Source organism: Xenopus tropicalis, chromosome 6, assembly GCF_000004195.4.
Source record: "Xenopus tropicalis strain Nigerian chromosome 6, UCB_Xtro_10.0, whole genome shotgun sequence".
Classification (NCBI taxonomy): Eukaryota; Metazoa; Chordata; class Amphibia; order Anura; family Pipidae; genus Xenopus; species Xenopus tropicalis.
Window position 1 is genome coordinate 52,764,545 of NC_030682.2, and position 19,136 is coordinate 52,783,680.

At 38.2% G+C, this 19,136-nt stretch overlaps 1 protein-coding gene across 2 annotated transcripts in view; it reads right to left on the minus strand.

The window, feature by feature from the left end:
- tmem108 (transmembrane protein 108) overlaps window positions 1-18,806 on the minus strand; it is a 103,432-nt gene extending 84,626 nt beyond the window's left edge. For both annotated transcript variants that reach the window (XM_004915367.4, XM_002937746.5), the window contains exons 1-2: window positions 18,592-18,806; window positions 5,002-5,116 (exon numbers count right to left, since the gene is read on the minus strand). The gene's annotated coding sequence lies outside the window, so the exon portion shown is untranslated. The remainder of the gene's footprint in view (window positions 1-5,001; window positions 5,117-18,591) is intronic.
- Window positions 18,807-19,136: the final 330 nt, after the last annotated feature.

Consider the following 19,136-nt stretch of genomic DNA (forward strand, 5'->3'; position numbering starts at 1 on the left):
CAGTTTTTCAGGTTCATACTGAAGTTACTAAAATAAGAATCAGCATCTGCTGCTGAGAAAATATGTATATGCTTGACTGTTTCACAGTGAAGGAACAATAAACTATTCCTATTACCATTCATTTGGTTATGACAAGAAGCACATATTTGTTGCCCTATATGTACAGTTAAAGTCTGCTTAAAATAAGGGGCAAACAAGGTACTGGGGGGTTTTATAGTGCTTTAAAACCTAAAGCTCTATACAAAGGTATGCCACATAATCTTATTACTAACAGTCATACATAAAATCCACAAGAGGCATAGCTGATTAATATAAAGTAAGCGCTCCCCCTGTGCTTAGCTTTTTCGTGTCAGAGGGGGGTGAGTGGGGGGAGTATTGCTATTGAGAAAGCACAATAGTAATAGGGCTGTCTGCACTAAAAAAGCAGAAATTTTGATTTTAGAATTCAAAATTTCAGCTCTTTAAGTTACCAGGGGAGGATTTTTGCCACCCTAAGTAACTTGCTGGGTGCTGCTGCCTGAGGAAAGCTTCTCAACTCGCCCAATGGCAGCAGTGACCCTGGATGAAAAAAATATACAAGCCACTGGAGGGCAAGGTATGTGCCCAGTTCTGTACCAAGCTACAAAACCATACTGCTCCTAAGGGGTCTTTCTTGACAAGAGCACAAGAACACACCTCTTAGTGCTCATTCTAGGGGCACTTGCACCTCCCAATGTTCTGCCCTCTCCACTGAGTGCTGGAGGAAAAATCCTGCGCACAGTCATGAGTCCACCTTGTGTACATAAATGACGCACAAGTTATGGGGTTTGCCTCCCCTACGTGCCTCCCCAAGCCCCCTCTTCACAAATACAGCACTTACTAATGTAGTCGGCTTCTGTTTTGAAGTGCAGAGACCTGCAGCTCCTTTCACTAAAACAGTGCTGTTTGCACACACAATGAAATGTAGTGTACTTTGCACACTAGGTTTTGGGTGTATGTATAATTCCAGTAGGGAAGTTAGCCTGAAAGCTCCACTAGGGCCAGGGAAGAATAGAGTAAAAACTCACAGGTTAGAAGATGTTAAAAAGAATGTTTAATAATTCATAAAATGAGCAATTCTACAAAATCTACAAAGATAAAACATAACTAGCAGTGGAATTTCATTTTGTATTTAATTTTTTTAAATTATTTTGTTATCTCTTGATTGTCATGTCATGGACTGTATGTAAGGCACAAGGCAGCTGTGCAGTATGCATTTAGTATATAGCTGAAGCATATTTGCTGTATCTTTTTTTTTTTTTACTGTGTAAATGCTCTTGCCTTTTCTTTGTTTATAATGTATTTCTGAATGCCATAAAACAAGGACTAAAAGTGTAATTTATAACAATAAAAAAACTCAGCAGCGTTGGACAAGACAGCAGCTCCAGGATGAAATGTGGAGGAATGGTTGCTCTATTCATCAGCATAGCTCACCGTGCTGCAGGCTAACGCCAGTCAATTACAGAGCAATAAAATTGGATCCTGTGTCCCTTAGCTTCTACCATCATTCTCTTTTTTGTCTTAATAAAATAAAAGCCTGCCAAGCTACTTACGTGGCACTTCTGAAACTATGAATAGCGTATTAAATGCATATCCAGTTGGAACACACAGTGTACTGGTACCACAATGTGGGGCTTTCTTAACATTATAACATTCTGACAACAGCAGTTTTTGTTATTTCCATCACGTCAGAAGATATTCTTTCACAAGCGTATGTAGCAATTACAGGAATATTTATATTTCTAGGTTTTATATTAAGACTGAAGCAAGGAACTCCAAGAACACTGGCTAGTTATCTGGGTATGGGCTGGGATAAGCATACTAAATCCCTATCCATGTTGACTACATTGACTATTCCTTCTTAAAAACCCTCACTCCTTTATAGTAAAAACAAAATTAAATGCATGTTAATCCCACCCCAATGTCAACTTTAGGACTACAAGCTTTCCAGATCATTCTTATACAAACTACTCCACTGTATTATTTTTCTTTTATTATTTTAGTTGATATTTATGTTTGTTGGCTTGAAGCTGAAGATGATTAAACACCTTCCTGCAGAAGCATGTTCTTTTCAGGGCATGGAAAGCCAAAGGAAGCCCTTCTTAGGGCTCTGAAGAACCTGCCACATAAGTAGGGATCCCCCAGCATCTCACAGACCAAACAATCTACACTATTGTGTGGAGTTGCCCCTGGCTTTCAGGCTGTATATATACAATTATACATACATTATTTAGAGTGTTCTGCAAATAAACCTATAAGCCCTAACTCTGTGTTTGACTGTAGATCAGTGAAGTAGGAATACACCCAAACTAATTTTTTTTGCTCCAAAAAGGGTTAAAACACAAGTGTCTGCTTGCACACTACATCATTAATCTGGACACTAATGTTCATTGGTCAGTAGGAACTAGCTGTTTACTTTGTGTTGCTGCCTATTGACCCAACAGATCTGCAATAAATCTTTTAGTCAGTGCTGCAGGGTATTTTTTTACACTACTCAAGAACCAACACAGGATTGTTGCAAATAACCAGGAATAAAGAGATTAAAGAGCAAAAATGAGAGACATATCACCAAGTTGTACTTTGAAATTTGGATATGAAACCTTTAGGTGTATTTCTTTGCATTCCGAGAATGGAGTAATTAGAGTTGCACTTTTGTAGGTGGCGCTGATAGCATTCAGCAGCACTGAATAAAGAAGGAGCAGAACATAGGTACATGCTGGCATTTAAAACTGGAAAGTTTGCTAAGAATTGCTCATTCTCTAACATACTTAAGGTTCATTTGAAGGTGAACTCATCTATTTGAAGCTAGAAAAGACTACCCGCTTGGTCCTGCAAACAGTTGGACAATGGGCAAATTTAACAATGAAAATTTTCAAACCTGCCAGATTGATTTTCTGACCAATGTCGGATGAAAAATTGCCAGATGTGCGATCATTATGTGTCCACTAACCTTACGATAATTTGACGGATTTATCGGATCCAACAGAAATTGGTCGTTAGGGAGAGAAAAATCTTGTGTACAGTCACCTTAAGGGGTCCATGTTTAAAGTGTGGGTTTCTGATATTGATGTCTAAAACCCATGCAGAACATGCTACAGATCAAACCCACGGAACCTATTCTCAACATGACATTGACATTTAAAGCACTGACTAGGCTACAGTCCCAAGGCACAGAATAGGAGAAATGTCAGTCAGTGCAAGCACATGCTGTGTGCAGCTTCATTTGGAAGCAGCAAGAACAACTTTGGGCAAGCGCCAATCACAGCTGTGAGTACTTCCTAGGACACATTCAAGATCCCAGGCAATAATTAACTGACTGGTTCCAGCAACAGAAGCCAGATAATGTTAGTCTTTTGTTTGCACAAGTACATATTGATTGTATTTCAATCCTTTTCCCAAAAAACCTCTTTATATACATATCTCAACAAAAAGATTATTGTCCACAAGCACATATATTCCAGATTGGCAAATCAGCACACAAGTATTGTGCATATATATATGGCATTTCCGTGCCAATTCAGAATTATGAATATGAAACTCTGGAGTTTTACTGCTTGATCACACTTATATCTTTGACCACAAGCAGGGGGTGATCCGGTATGGTCCTTAAGAGGAGCTGGAGGACTAGGAGGTGAAACTAATTGTTTCCCTCTTTCCTGGTATTATGTTATCTTTCAGCTTTGTACATTAAGTAACACCAAAATACACATTGTGGATTGTTTTTAATGTGGCCTGTGTGCCATAGGACTTTTTTTCTGATATAAAAGCTATATGATCTGAAGCTGGGATAAAGGGATCTATATCTAGTTTAGCGTCTACATAGCTGAAAGATGGAAGCAAATACACTGTTTCCTGTCCAGTACCCAATTAATGCAGCTTAGAAGTCACCATTTTCAAAAAAACTCTGTGGGCTTTAGCTGGGGTTGAACCAAAAAAGGTTACCAAGCAATAAAAAGATATGGGTCAGTTCATAAACACAAACTCCTATATAATAAATATTTCTGAATTATAAATGATTACTAAAATACAAAATACGGATTTGCCCCTTTTTATTCATATATGGTACAATAAAAATTGAATAAACTCAACTGATTACACTGGGCCAGTTATATAAACAAAAATATAATTAATTACAGAATACAATACAGGTATGGGACCTAATATCCAGAGTGCTCTGGACCTGGGGTCTTCCAGATAAGGGGTCTTTTCCGTAATTTGGATCTCCATACCTTAAATAAAATTATTTAAACAATAAATAAACCCAGTAAGATTGTTTTGCCCCCAATAAGGATTAATTCTATCTTAGTTGGGATCAAGTACAAGGTAATGCTTTATTATTACAGAGAAAAAGGAAATCATTTAAAAAAATTTAATTATTTGCTTATATTATTATTATTATTATTATTAACATTTATTTATAAAGCACCAACATATTCCGCAGCGCTGTACAATAAGTGGGATAACTTATACTGCAATATAAAAATAATAGCTATCCACAGTCTACATATTTATTATATTTTTTAATTGTTTGTTCTTTATTATGCTCTTCTGGGCATTTATACCCCCTCCCGCAATAACAAATAACAGTCTAGATACAAATTCAAAGGATACAAGCACAGTTTAAATAAACATCAACTTGCAATAGGTCAGAATGCATTTGATGCTAAATAATTTGAGACAGTGAACGACATTCGAATAAAATAAAGAAAAAGTACTATAAAGAAGAATGGGATCCGTTATTCAGAAGGTACAAACATGGGAAATGATTAGGGACAGCTCAGTTTTTGTAAGGGCTGCCCGGGTCAAAACCTTCTACCCGGTTTCCCTGATTAGAAAACCCGGACAGGACTCAACTTTGAAGCGGCGATCGGCAAATCGCTGATAACTGCGTCATAGCCACACCCCCATGATGTCACGGTCCCACCTCCTTCTGCCCCCCATGAAGTCACCCCCGCCACATAGAGGAAAAAATATGAATCTTACCGTGAAGTGGAATAAGCTAGCTGTGTCTGTCACCTTTATTTCTAAATAATCCTTTAATTTCTTTTTATTTCTCAGGAAAACAGCTTTCTTTCTTCATTTCACGACCCTGTTCTTTCTGCAGAAGGATAAAGGCAAGACAAGTATAACCATTGTTTGTCACTGCACTTCCAAAATCATTAACGCAATAATCTCCATCTATACTTCTTCAGCCTGCTGTGGAAAAAGGCAGCTGGAACTGCATGCCTACTTTCCAAATGGTGCCTGATTCCTTTATTCTTTCTCTTGTTTGATATAAATGATCTACTGTATTCCAAGAGGCAACTGTTTATGATGCCTACATCAAAGATGTCATAATATCTTTCATGCACAGAACAAGGAATTATAGACACTGAAAATGACATGACAGACTGTGGGGCGAAGAGTTATCAAAGCTTGATGACAAGAAAAATCCTTATTTTACCTTTTCCCAAGAGTTTTAAAGAAAAATTGAGTTGTCAGCAAAATGAAATGTAATTTCCTGAATATATCATTCTTTTTCTTTAGCCTTGTTTTGTGATAAATGTTTTCACAATATTTTTGAAACTGACTTTCTGTCCAACAATTGTGGTCCAACAATTTTTGTTGAAAAGGAAACAGAATATTCCACCCCTTTATAGCAAGTAATGTTGTGGCTATTTGGTAGCCATGCAGTGTCAGACATAAGTCCACAATGTAACTATTATTAGATGACAACAGAAGGGATGACATAGTGATGAAAAGCCAGACTCCAAAAAGACACTCCTCTTACACAGAAGGGATTCCATCCCTGGAGAGCTTGATACTGCGATCTGCAGCAATTTATCTAGGGTGGAACGCACGAAATAGCCAAGTCAAGCCCATAGTCAGTCACATGAAAATATACAGTACTATCATGTAATGTAGTGTGAAACAGTACATCCATGTGGATTTTATAGAAATCCTCTGAATGGAAATTGATCAGTCACAATGTACCTTCTATAAAGGGACATAGGCATAAAATGTGTATGGATTAAAACCACCCCTTTATTAGTCCAAACAAAGAGCAAAATTAAAGTAAAAAAAATTTTTGCTATGTTAAATAGTGGCACACTTCTAGAAAATCCAGATAAGAGAGATCTACCAATTTGCAGTTAGTGCTGCCTAGCAGTGCCTGGTCGTCCCACTATCAGTTTTATTCCCCCCCAACCTGGAGAAGAGGCTAGGAATAGGTACCCTTTAATGCCTCTAGTTGTAGTTTTATGACCAAAGATCACAGAGCCAAGTGGTAATTAAGGATTTTTAACAATTTTATTAAATAAATACAACATTGGTGTTGCCATGCTGCAGTACTTCTGTTGAAGTAAACAGGAAGAAGACAGTTTTAGTCTATTGTTTGGCTGATGTAAATGTTGATTGGTTACTATGAAGTCTGCAGTCCCACATGTGCAGCCAAATTGTGTGCCTTTGCCTGTAATCCTGTTGTTTTAGGCGATTGGCAAGGGACATGAGAAATGCTGTCTGCCCAAATCACAGGGATTCTGTCCTGACAGCATTTGTGCCCATGCAACCGGATCTGCTGCACAATGCAGTCAGATGAATGGTCTGATTTCAAATTCATTCTTGTGATCAACAACTTGTGTTGACATTTCTTTACAACCTTGTTGAATTATTGACTAAAAATAATTCTTTAATATTTAATGACAAGAATTCTCATTTCATCAGTGCAGTTCTGCTATGCCACCACTGGCATAAAAAGCAGCTGTTATTTTTTAATGGGGATTTAACACCTCAGAACAGCTCATCACTGCTAGTTTTCTGGTGATATAATATCACTAATATAAAACCTACAGCATTTTCTATTACTTAACTCTAAGTAATCAATAAGTAAATGTTTTATTAATGTTTAACTGTAAAACTGTCCACTGCTGATCGCAACAAGAGCTATTCTAACAGAAAAAAAGCTATGCAAAGTGAAATAATGGCTCCTTATTAATCAGATTTATTACCCTAATTACAACATACAATCTATTGTAAACAGGAATTAGATTTGACATTGGATTAATGTGAATTAACACAGTAAGGCTAATGTCCCACCAAGAGATTAGTCGCCTGCAATACTGCTGTCGACTTATATATTTGAAATGCCTTGACGTGAGCATCGTTGGATCTTGCCCTGCCCCTACCTCCTTTACTTACCATCCCCAATAAACATACAGACACCAATTCTTGGGATGAAAAATGGCCGCAGAACATTTATTAATAACAACCGAAGTTTTAATTTAAAACATATCATAGAGAACAAATATCACACAATAAACATCTCATAAACACAGTCTAACATAACACAAATGTTTGTATAACAAACAACCAACTCTTAAAGAACCATACACCGTAACAACCCAATAACTGTGCAGCGCAACTGGCGCTGCCAGCTGCCATTCTAGCCCGGAACACCTACCCAACAAAACTCACCTCCTGATCCACTTACTTACCCCTGAGGTTCCAGGCGTGCCAGCCCCAATTAACTGTTATACTCCCTTCCTAACCTAACCATTGTTTTCCCCAAACTCAATCACCCCGCCAACAACACTTCAGTGCCAACACCTGTGTAGGGAGGGAGGGTGGGTGTTTTACTGTGCTGCCTAAAATGGATTGAGAATCGGGAACGGTTTCTTACTATTTATACCCTTGCTGATGCTACTCCCGGCCACTTCAAATCCACCAATCCCCGCTAACTGGGAGTGGCTACGTCAGCCCTACGGCTCTGTCATGCCCCTGCTTCCCTACGATTTTTGCTACGGGTCATTGGGCTACTTTCCATCAGCAACAAAGGGAAAGGCCTTCACTTTGCTTCGGTTTTCCGAAGTCGTGCAAGGTTTCTCCAGCAGGCAAATGACAGCAATCTTTCAGAATTTGCGATGTGATGAAAACCATTTCAACCCTTGATTTTAACAGTGTGCTGAAAGGTGTAATACAGAAACATTTAAGTTCATCAAACATCTAAGTTGTGCAACAGAGGGTTTATGTCCCATTTAAGATATTATTTCTTATAACACTAACCAGTACTACAACTACCCATCTGCCCTTCTTATGTTTGAGTACAATGTAGTAGAAAGATGGCTGACATAGCTATAGAAGGGATAATTCTCAATGGAAAATCCTCTTGCATAATTAAGATTAGGATGCCTACTTCAGAGAGCTATTGAATACCAATCGAACAGATGTTGTATTTCTTTTATGCTTGAGTCACCTACTTTGAATCGCTAGACAATGTTCCCTCTAAGCCATGCATTCAAATATGCGCTCAACAAACTATGGTGCACACAAAAAAATCTTATGTAAAGATGTATTATTTAGTCCTTACATTATAGACTGGAATACATTATCCTACACTTACCCAACTAGATAAACTTTACTGTGAAGTCTATGAAGTCCAGGGTCGGACTGGGGGGTGAAAGGCCCACCGGGGCTTCCACCCCAGGGGCCCTGCAGGTGCCCCCGCTGGCCATGTCCCCTAATTCCCTCCTCCCCACCCCCTTGCAGGGGCAGCCCTGACCCCCCTCGAAGGGCCCCTCCCCCAAAGTCCTCCCCCGAACGCGCGTAATTTAACGCGTCGGGGCAGGAGCGGTCAGGCAGGGGGAGCGCAGGTAAGGGTCGGGTCTGGGCCGCCGGGGCCCACCGGGATTTTCCCCTATGCCCTGGTGGCCCAGTCCGACCCTGATGAAGTCTGCCACAGATGAGGCAAATAGTATTGAAAATACATTGATGACAGATAGATATATAGATGGATAACAGAAAATAAAGCAAAAGAAATAAGCCATACTGAGAAAACTGATGGTTCTGCCTGTTGTATCACAAGGTAGAATTGTAAGTATTTTGACTCAAATAACATTAATAAGTGAAAATATTTTATTTACATTAACAATTTTTATCTGTTCTAGCACCTAATAATGAATTATTTCTTGGCAAACAATTTAATACGAGGCAGATTTTATGTTGTAGTTCTGTAGCAGCATCCTCAATAATTCATCCCCTGATAATATTTAGATACAGGTATATAATATTAGGTAGATAATGCAGGGTGCAGGGTGTTGGGAAAAAAATAGGTTTTATATATTGCTTATTAGAAAAACAAACAACCAACAGGAGGTTAGCAATACAAAAGGCAACTAGGCATCTCTTGCCTGAAGCTTTCTGTTGTGATGAACATGGTGAACAACAGTGTTGGACTAGTCCACCGGTATATCAGGAAAACTCACAATGAGCCCAGGTGTCAGTGGGCTATCCTGCTTCTAACCACTTGGAATATGTCATGGTCATTCCCTATTAATATATATATATAAATAGATAGAATAATAGATTATAGTATGTAAAGATAAAACACTAGGAAAATGAAGAGGTTGAGTGAGGAGTGGAGGAAACACTATTTGAGAGTGGGCCCATGTTCTAAGGTTTGCTGGGCTTTCTGGCGGGCCCCTGGCATACCAGTCTGACACTGACTAAACAGCGTTGCTTCAAGAAACCATTCCTGATGCTGCTGAGCTACACCATTTAGTTGTTGTAAGTTTGTTGTTTGTAAGTTACACAAGGTTATTTGACTGTTATTGGTTTCTATTTAATAATAATATTAGAACAATGACAAAGGTGGTTGCTATACATTAGAATGCTAAACTGAATTTCAGTGATGATAGAACCAAATATACTACTCTGCATTCTAGATTTCTGTTCTTACCAGGTAACTACATTAAATTGCAGCTTAAATACATGGCTCCCTAAGTGTCTGTTATTTTCGCCCAATAGCAATCCATAACAGAACCTGAAAGAGCAGGCTAATGAGCTGTAAAATACTGACATTTCTTTCACAATACTGGACCTTTCAGGAAATGTGAGCATATCACAGAATAATTATCCATAGCTATAACACAGTTTAGCAAGGTTTTCATTATGCTTTATAAAGCTAAAGTATCTTTGTCCCCTTGAATAAAACATGTTTTTAAAACTTCCCCTGCCATGTGCTAGCCCACATATCCACTGGTAAAATGTTCATCAAGAATATAATACTTGGTTCAATGTCATTCTGTCACCAGTGGCCACCACGTTGGGCTCTTTGACTAACTATTGCCTAGTTCTCTGTAGCTGATCATAAGGACTATATTAGCTGCTAGTGCCTATGCTCTAGCAATCACCACCAGGGAGCCAAGGACCATATGGGATGCCAATCCAAGTGTGCTGCTCTGCCTGTTGAGGTCCCTATGGGGAAAATGGCAATTTTCTTGAGCACAAATCCCTATAATTTTTATTAACAATTTAGCATTTTCCTCACAATTCCAGCAATACTGTGGATACACAAGAAGTTGTGCCCTCCACAACTGCATCTGATCATTCAGTGAAAACATATTTAGACTGGGAATTTCATCACTTCCGGTAAGCTACATTAGCATACGATTATTTCGGAGCTGATTGTTTCGGAGTCTGCTGAGCCTGTTGCCATAAACTCACTAAGGGAATCCAGGAGTAATGACAATGTTTTGGGTGGGGGCAGCTCCAGGGTTTCCCAGCATCAACATCCTCACTTGCAAACTTGTGGTAGTAAATTACCTTTAGCTTTCATTTAAATAAGTGTTACTTTAATTTAATGCATATGGTATTCCAAGTAGCATAAAGTTTTATGGGCTTTTATTGGTCAGAGCAGTGGATGTGTTGGCAGCATGGAGGACACTATGGGGTGGGTGCAGAAAGGCACTTCAATTAATTTTAACAAATACAATTTGCAGCAACTGTCTATGGAAACTGCTTGCTAAGGGTTACCAATCCTAGATGGTGAGTAATAAATATTTATAATAATATTTATAAAATTTGAGAAAGGCTGTGGATACGGCCGAAAGGTTAGATTGACGTATTTCTACCAATAAATGTTTCCTTTATTTTTCATTAAGTCCTGTGAGTGCGGCATCCATTTCTTATTGTGCTATAATATTTATAAAATGTAATACTAGCAACTAATAATACTAATGTATTTACAAAAAAGCTTACATTTAAAACATTGTGCAACAGTGTGTTTTACCCTAAAAGTAAAATTACATAAATAAAACTTCAAAGCAAAATTAAAAGAATAGGACAGGATGACAGTTCGAAATTACCATGGAAACAAAGTAACACTATTAAAGGTGTCTGCACAAGGAAAAAAGTAAACGGCAAAATACAATGCAGCCATTTCCATAGAAGGGAAATCTTTACTAACAAAGCAAAGTAGGCAGAGCACCTCATATTTCTTAATGAATCATACCATATCACTCAAATAGGGCAAGACTTAATTTAAAATTAAGATATAGTTTTGTATGTTTTTTAGCTTTACAACATTAAGCTTCGAAGTATTTTTGCATTTAAAATTGATTCTGTCTTTAAAGGGCATTTGAACCCTCCATAACCAACCTGCCTTTTGCACTCACATCCTCTTCAAAGTAGAATATTAAAGCACAGGTAAGAAAATTCTGAAATGCAATAACTGCCTATGTTAGTCATTCCTGCCGTGATCCAACATTACTGATTACTGTGCAATTTTGCCTTGTCATTATTTCATTGTAATCCAAGGAGCACTGGGCATAGTGCTGATAAGGTGTTGGACCGAGGACCGCATCAACGAGCCAATGGGGTCCCCGATACAATGGGAAAATAAGACCTGCCCGATCAAGGTTTGGACAATTTTAGGCTAGATATCGGTTTGGTAGGCCCATTGGGGTGCCCATACATAGGCATTTAAGCTGCTGTGTATAATGGTTTCCTTATAAGACAATGCATGCCTCAATAAAAAAGGGGATTATGGTTTTAATTTTTTGTTAGGACAATGGTTTTAATTGGCAGGCAAGTAAACGTGTCCTCCTATTTTTTTTTGGTATAGTATTTGCCTGATGAAATGTTACAGAAATGCTCCACTCAATAGGAGGCAAATATAAATTAATATATATTGTTACATAATTATGTCTTTATTTTTTTCCACATATAAAAAGGGACCAAGTCTGTTTCCATATTAAAGTCCAACTTTGCAAATTTCCTTCCATGATAAAGACTTCAGTATCACACCCCCAAACTACAAAAGAAGGCAATAACTGTGAAGCGCATGCGTTGTGTGTTTCCACCCATTTATGTGTATATTACAATCCCCTGACCCATGTCATAAGTAATATTTCCATGTCTACTTAAGTTGTTTAAAAAATAAGTTTAAAGCTTTTCCCTACATACATTAATAAATATCAGTATTACACTGGAATAGTGCACTGCGCACTATTGACAAATTTAATTTGATAATATGCTGTACAGGTATAGGACCCGTTATCCAGAATGCAAGGGACCAAGGGTATTCTGGATAACGGGTCTTTCCATAATTTGGATCTCCATACCTTAAGTCTACTAAAAAATCAATAAAGCATTAATTAAACCCAATAGGATTGTTTTGCCTCCAATGATGATTATTTATATCTTATTTGGGATCAATTACAAGATACTGTTTTATTACTACAGAGAAAAAGGAAATCAGTTTTAAAATCCTGTATTATTCGATTAAAATGGAGTCGATGGGAGACGGGCTTTCTGTAATACGGAGCTTTCCGGATAAGGGATCCCATACCTGTACATATAATTAAAAAGTCTGCAAACAGTCAGCAGGCTACCTTGTTTGCAAGTGAAATCCTGAATGGTTGCTATTGGTTACTAGATCTACAGCAAATTCTACACTCATTCCCTTCATTAAAGTTCAATTTTTACTAAAGGAAGTGGTTGGTTGAGGGGCATAAAACACACCTTAGAACATTTAGGGGGGTATTTATTAACATTCTGGTTTTCATGGTTTTATAGTTTTTTTTTTTTAAACCACAACTAAACTCATTTCCACAAATGTCAGTTATTTATCAATAGATCTGAATTGAAAAATAAGGACAAAAGATGCAGAAAAATTTTTTTTGTTTTGTTGCATTTTTTTGTATTGTCACACAAAAACCAGCTTCACAAAAAACCCAAAACCTGTAAAACCACAAAGCTTAGAAAGATCTTCCAGTTATAAAAGAGACATCTGCCATCTGTATTGACTTCTACATGATCTTGAGGTCTTAGATGGCGTATTTTTGCATTCTGATTTGTTGCGGTGTTGTTACCAATTCTTTGTGAAAAAAATCACTTTTTTCTGCAACAAAATCATACTTTGGCATCAAAAAACACGAACTAAAAATTATTTGAGTGTTAGTAAACATAGAGACATCAGCATAGGTGGCTGACAAAATGATACTGCCTAGCCTAGCCTACTAGCCTAACAGCTAAACTTTTGTCATTTAAGAAAATCTTGTAACATTCTGTCTTTTAAGTTAATGATAATTGATCAGTGATCATTTTAAAAATACTTCACATACAACTAGGAGCAGATTTATCAAAATGTTAGATTTGAGCTCACTACAGAAAAATTCACCCACTTCCTATTCATTCCTATGAGATTTTTCACCATTTGATTAATACGCTGCTAAAAATCCCATAGGAATGAAAGAAAGTGGGTAACGTTTTCTGTGTTGAGCTCTAATCTCACATTTTGATAAATCTGCCTCTTGGCCCCTTTACCCCATGCAATACATTCTCATGATCAAATGCTACAGCAAGTATTATCTTATACAATCTGGCTATGTCAGTAAGTCTACTGTCCGTCATGATTGCTTGTCTATCCCAGGGACTGTGCCAGTATTATATACAGACTCATATCACCTTGCCAGGAGCAGCAAATGAACCAAGTCTCTCAACAAAGCAATATAAAAAATGTGCCAGATGTGATCCAGAAGTGTGCAGACTCTTTATATTCTGAAATACTGGGGAAGGAGATGTATATGTGCAGTAATTGTCATTGATGACTCCAGCAGCAACAAAGGCAGTATTGTACTTCAGTTCAGTCACCATATACTGCACTGCTAAAGTACCGTAGAGTATCCTGTGCTTTTAAACGCCCTCCCCATTTTACTTACATTTAAATGAAACTCTCAAGTCACTGAGGCACAAACAGTCACATTCAATATATCCGAAAGAAGTGTCAATCGATTGTGACACCTGCTTTTTAGCAATGCTATTGATCTTGAGCTTTTAAGAGCTGAGGGGGGCTGTAACGCAATGTGAAGCTAGGATGTCAGACCATGATTGTTCATACAGTTATAATGAAAGTACTGAGTGAATATCTGTTTGAGTTACACTAAGGCTACATATACAGAGCATGTACAGGAATTTATAATTTAGAACACACATTCATGTATAGGGAAAAAAAGTTTCTTTTTTTACAATTTCACATGCTCTGTTTAGAAAAATAACGTGTAATACACATGCAATAGATTAAAATAAATGCTTGTAAGTAATGGTCAATTAAATGTGCCATGCCCAATTTTCCATGCATTTGCATTGCATTCGAAAAGCATTAAAAATGCATGTAAAGGACATGAACCGGGCTCATTGCGCATGAGAAGTTAGCACTGAAGCATGACTGGTGTATAAGTCAGAAGTTTACAGTTAAACCTATGGTTGAACAGGTGCCAAGTTCCGAATGTCAACATTTTTACCTTAGCTGGTGCTAAGGTAAAAATGTAGTAAAACATTTATTAGAATATATAGGGAATAATGTACCCCAGACTGTAAATATAAGGATATTAGATGTCACCAAGGAGTTCCATACATATCATATTTATGGGAGTTTTTAATCGTGTTTTTTTGTTATATAACAACTTCTCAAAAAGTATAAAAAAAAGCCACATTCTATCAACCTCTATGAGAATAATACAGCTTTCAACATCTATTAGTGCCTTACTGACATAGATCAATCACTTGCCACTACCTGTGTGAGCCGTGCCATTTGCAAAAGGGTCGATCTAATACACAGAGAACTTTTAGACACAAAGGATACATCTCAACTCAAATTCCAAGGGAACAAAGAAGAGTAACTCATTTACTTTAAAAATGGATGAAGATTCCTTGACAAAATAAAGAATGACAATTTTGACATGCTGAAATTTCTGATTTTTTCCCAACTTCTCCAAAAAAAAATGATTTTATATTACCAGTTTACAAAAGCCATTGTATAAGTATGAAATGTCTAATCCTGAAGCCCATTATCGAAAAAGCTCTGGATTAGGGGGAACCTATCTCCCACAAGGTCGATTTTAAGCAAATACAGTATTTCTAAGTTACAGTCAGATATGAAGTCTTGCTTCTATTGTATCTGGGTCTCCCTCCCCCCCCCCACCCACACACATACATACATACATACATACACATACACACATATCTCTTTCCCCTCACATTAGAATCTGAATTTAGACTGTTTGCTAAGCCTCATCTGATAAACTGATAAGAATGAAATTTTTATAGAGTACACATATATAATACTCCTAACCCGTGTCAGACTGGCATACCAGGATACCAGGAAAACTCCCGGTGGGCCCAGGTGTAAGTGGGCTCTCCTGCTCCTGACCATTTGGCCTGTTTCATGGTCATTCCCTATTTCTGAATGGGAAGAAAGAGGAGAAATAAATGGAAGATATATGCTAGCATATAAATAAAAGAGACTAGGAGAATAAAGAGGTTGGTTCAGGAAAGGAGGAAAATTTGTTTGGAGAGTGGGACTATGGTTTAGTGCAAACTTTTCATGTCAGTATACAGGGAACGAGAAGTGGATCCAGATGAGAAGCATTTTATTTGTAAAAATGCAGATGGAAGCAAGTTTTTCTCCTGGCATTTGCATTTTCATAGAACACCATTTAGGCTCAATCTCACCCATTGGGTTTTCAAACACAGACAGGGCAGTCCTTGCTCAGATCAGAAACTTCGGTACTATACCATGGAGCCCCAAAAACTGCAAAACAGTCTTTAGCTTTTAATTTTAACTTTTAACATTAATTACACCTAATAGGATTGTTTTGCCTCCAATAAGGATTAATTTTATCTTAGTTGGGATCAAGTACAAAGTGCTGTTTTATTATTACTGAGTAAAAATAAATCATTTTTTACATTTTGAATTATTTGATTAACCCGGAGTCTATGGGAGGCTGTCTTTCTTTAATTCTGAGCTTTCTGGGTAACAGGTTTCTAGAAAATGGATCCCATATCTGTACTATCAATTATAATTGGTGGGCTTTATTTTTTTATTACATGGGCATGGAATTATCAGAATTGAATGGTTTTATTCCCAGGATTCCTGCTGTTTTGCACACAATTGAGTAAAAAATCTCCTTGTTCTGTTTATTTTTATAACCATGATAAACCAGAGAGAATGGGAAATTGCACTTTTTTGCATTTGCATACACTTCCCAAGGGTCGACTTGGATTTCCAAGGCCCACCAGGGCTATGACACCAAGGGCCCACTTTGCCACCTCAGAGGCCCAACCTCCTGAGATCCCCCAACCCCCCCCCCCCATGTTCTCTGATTGCACTGTGCAGTTTATCTTTTACCACCTTCCTCCCCCCTAACTTGTGGCTGCGATCGGCAAGAGGGGGTGGCCTCAGACTGGAAAACATATGCAACATCCTAGGTGAAGGCCCACTTTGGTTTTTCCCAGGGTTGGACTGCTGGCCCAGTCCAACCCTGCACTTGTCTGAGTTTTATGAGCATTTTCTGTAAACATACGTGTTAATATTTATTCATTGTATGAAAACAGTCAATGTATGCAATTATTGTTTGGCATGGTTTATATGTTTGATATATAATGCGCAAAGCCATTTTTCAACCACATTATATTCTCACCAGCTTACATAGTGCCCAGGAGATAGGCAGGCACGCAACAATAAGCCCTCTACTTTAACAGATAAAACACCAGCTGTTTTAACTGAATTTAAATGTTGGGTTGGGGTTTGTGTCACCCATTTATTTAAACAGAGAGAGAAAGTGAAAACATTAAATTTTTTTAACCATGTCTATTTAAAGATTTTTCAAATTACGTGAAAAGAGAATAGGTATCCCAGGTTATTTAAATCTGGAATCCTAATGAATAATATGTGTCTGATATAGAATGCAAACTAATTTTGAGTACCAGAAGAAACACTGTGAAATGAGTGATATAGCCAAGGTCACTTGGGCACTTGAATTCAAACCAGTAAGCTCTTGAGTGGCTCTGATCAGAGAAGCACATTAACATGCAAGACTCATATGCCATGATCTTTTTGTTCTTCTCTTTCTAATATAAAAATAGCTCTTGCTGTAAATTGAAAACAAGATGGCTTTTAATTCTCCATTGTGACCCGACTATCCAGCAGATGGAAGCTGCCTAAGCTACTAGGCAATAACCCAGCGCCTTTCCAGCATCTTGTACCTATAAATCTCCTGGTTTATTCTGCACATTAAGGAACTCTGCTGCCAAGAGCTATCCAAGCTCTACAGTGCTGCTCCCCCCCCACTAGAAGCAGTGCTTTATTCCAAACCATTATTTCATTAAGAAACCTGCAATGCTTAGCAGAGTTTTGCAGAATCTCAGGGGTTAAGAGACTTTACAAGAAGCAAATACAGCAATAATCAGGGGTCTCTGTTAAAAAGCACTGGAATGTGTTTCATAAATGAGCAATTATAATAATGAAATATTAATGAGACCAGCTAGACAATGCAAGGGGCTGCAGTTTTACTGGCAACCACACAGTTAAATTGTAATGCCAAATGATTTAGCCAACTACCTGTGGCCTTGTGCTCAAGTACTGTATTTTGCCTAGCACGGGCTATTGGAAAACAGTGTAACAGATCATGGTTAGTGGTTGTGATTATCTGAATAAATCCTTGTTAATGAAAGAAATCACCTTTCAGGGTATAACATCTGCTCCTATATTATACATAGGCAAGCAGATCTATGCACTTTTTGTTCTCAGGATGAAAAGAAGCCACAATACAGACCTGATTGTTGTACAATATTAAACTGGCATTTTATGGGATTCTTTTATTTGTTCTTCCTGTAGCCCGAGTCAGTAGCTCATAAAGAAAAATATATATTGCAGCTAGAATGTAAATTAACAGCCTCAAGCAAATAAAGAGGAAAATGAAGCACAACCCTGCACACAATAAAGTGGCAATATTACTAGAATGCTGAGCCCAGTAGCATCACAGCAGATGGGTTTAATAATCTCTTTAAAGGGCCTGACTGCACAGAATGAGTTACCCACCATTCACAACACCAGATGCTTACCTAGAATTCCAGGCATTTGCAGTGGTCTAATACTTACACACATATTTGAAGTGTTAATTACTCTGATCTAGTAGGCTCATGATATACATCTGAGCTGTTTGGTTTGCTCGTTAATAATAATAATTATATTTAGAATAATGATTATCCCTGAGGGGATGCAGTGCTATGCAGGGTACTATTACCAATAGCCTCTGGCTATAAATCCACATACATGGACAGCTAATTACCTGAATTCTGATCATATACAGGAGGAGAAAACAAAGCTCAGATGTAGCTGGAATCCTATTGATAAATCACATTAGAAAGCAGCTGATCTGCACTTGGGAACCGGTGGGCTCCAAGCACTCCGACCCCCATAGAAATGAAAGTTGGGCGCAGTGAGTGCTATAGTACATACAATGGATGGAATGTTACCTTGTAGCTCAGTAGCAGCTCCCAGAATAGCAGGTAGTCACGCTTCAGTAATGCAGCCACATCCACACGTATCCCTGCTCCTCCGTATGTATCAATCTCTGTTCTGTAGCTTCACAGCCATAGACTGACCCGCCCCCAGCGCAGTCTGCAGCTCAGGGGGCCAATAGTGCCGCCATTCGGGCTCAATCACACAGCAGCCGCGGCCAATCGCTGGGAAGGCTCTCTGCTTAGAGCGCAGTCTCCCAGAGATACTCAGCGATCAGACGCTGCTGCTGCCTTTCTATTACAACTACAGGCTTTGGGGAGAGCTTTGTGCCCGAGTCACAGGGCTGCACTGGGGTAAAACGGGTGCCAAGGGGGAATGACAGGTCTCTGAAGTGGAGTCCAGCAATAACAATACAGAATGGAGTTAATAAACTGCTTAACCCTTCTGGTACTGCTGGAGCTTTGCTGTGGAACTCTTCTTGCAGGGCAATCCCACAAAAGTATATACATGGATAAAATGTAGCCATTTGGTTGAGCTATAGTGACAGAATACTACCCTG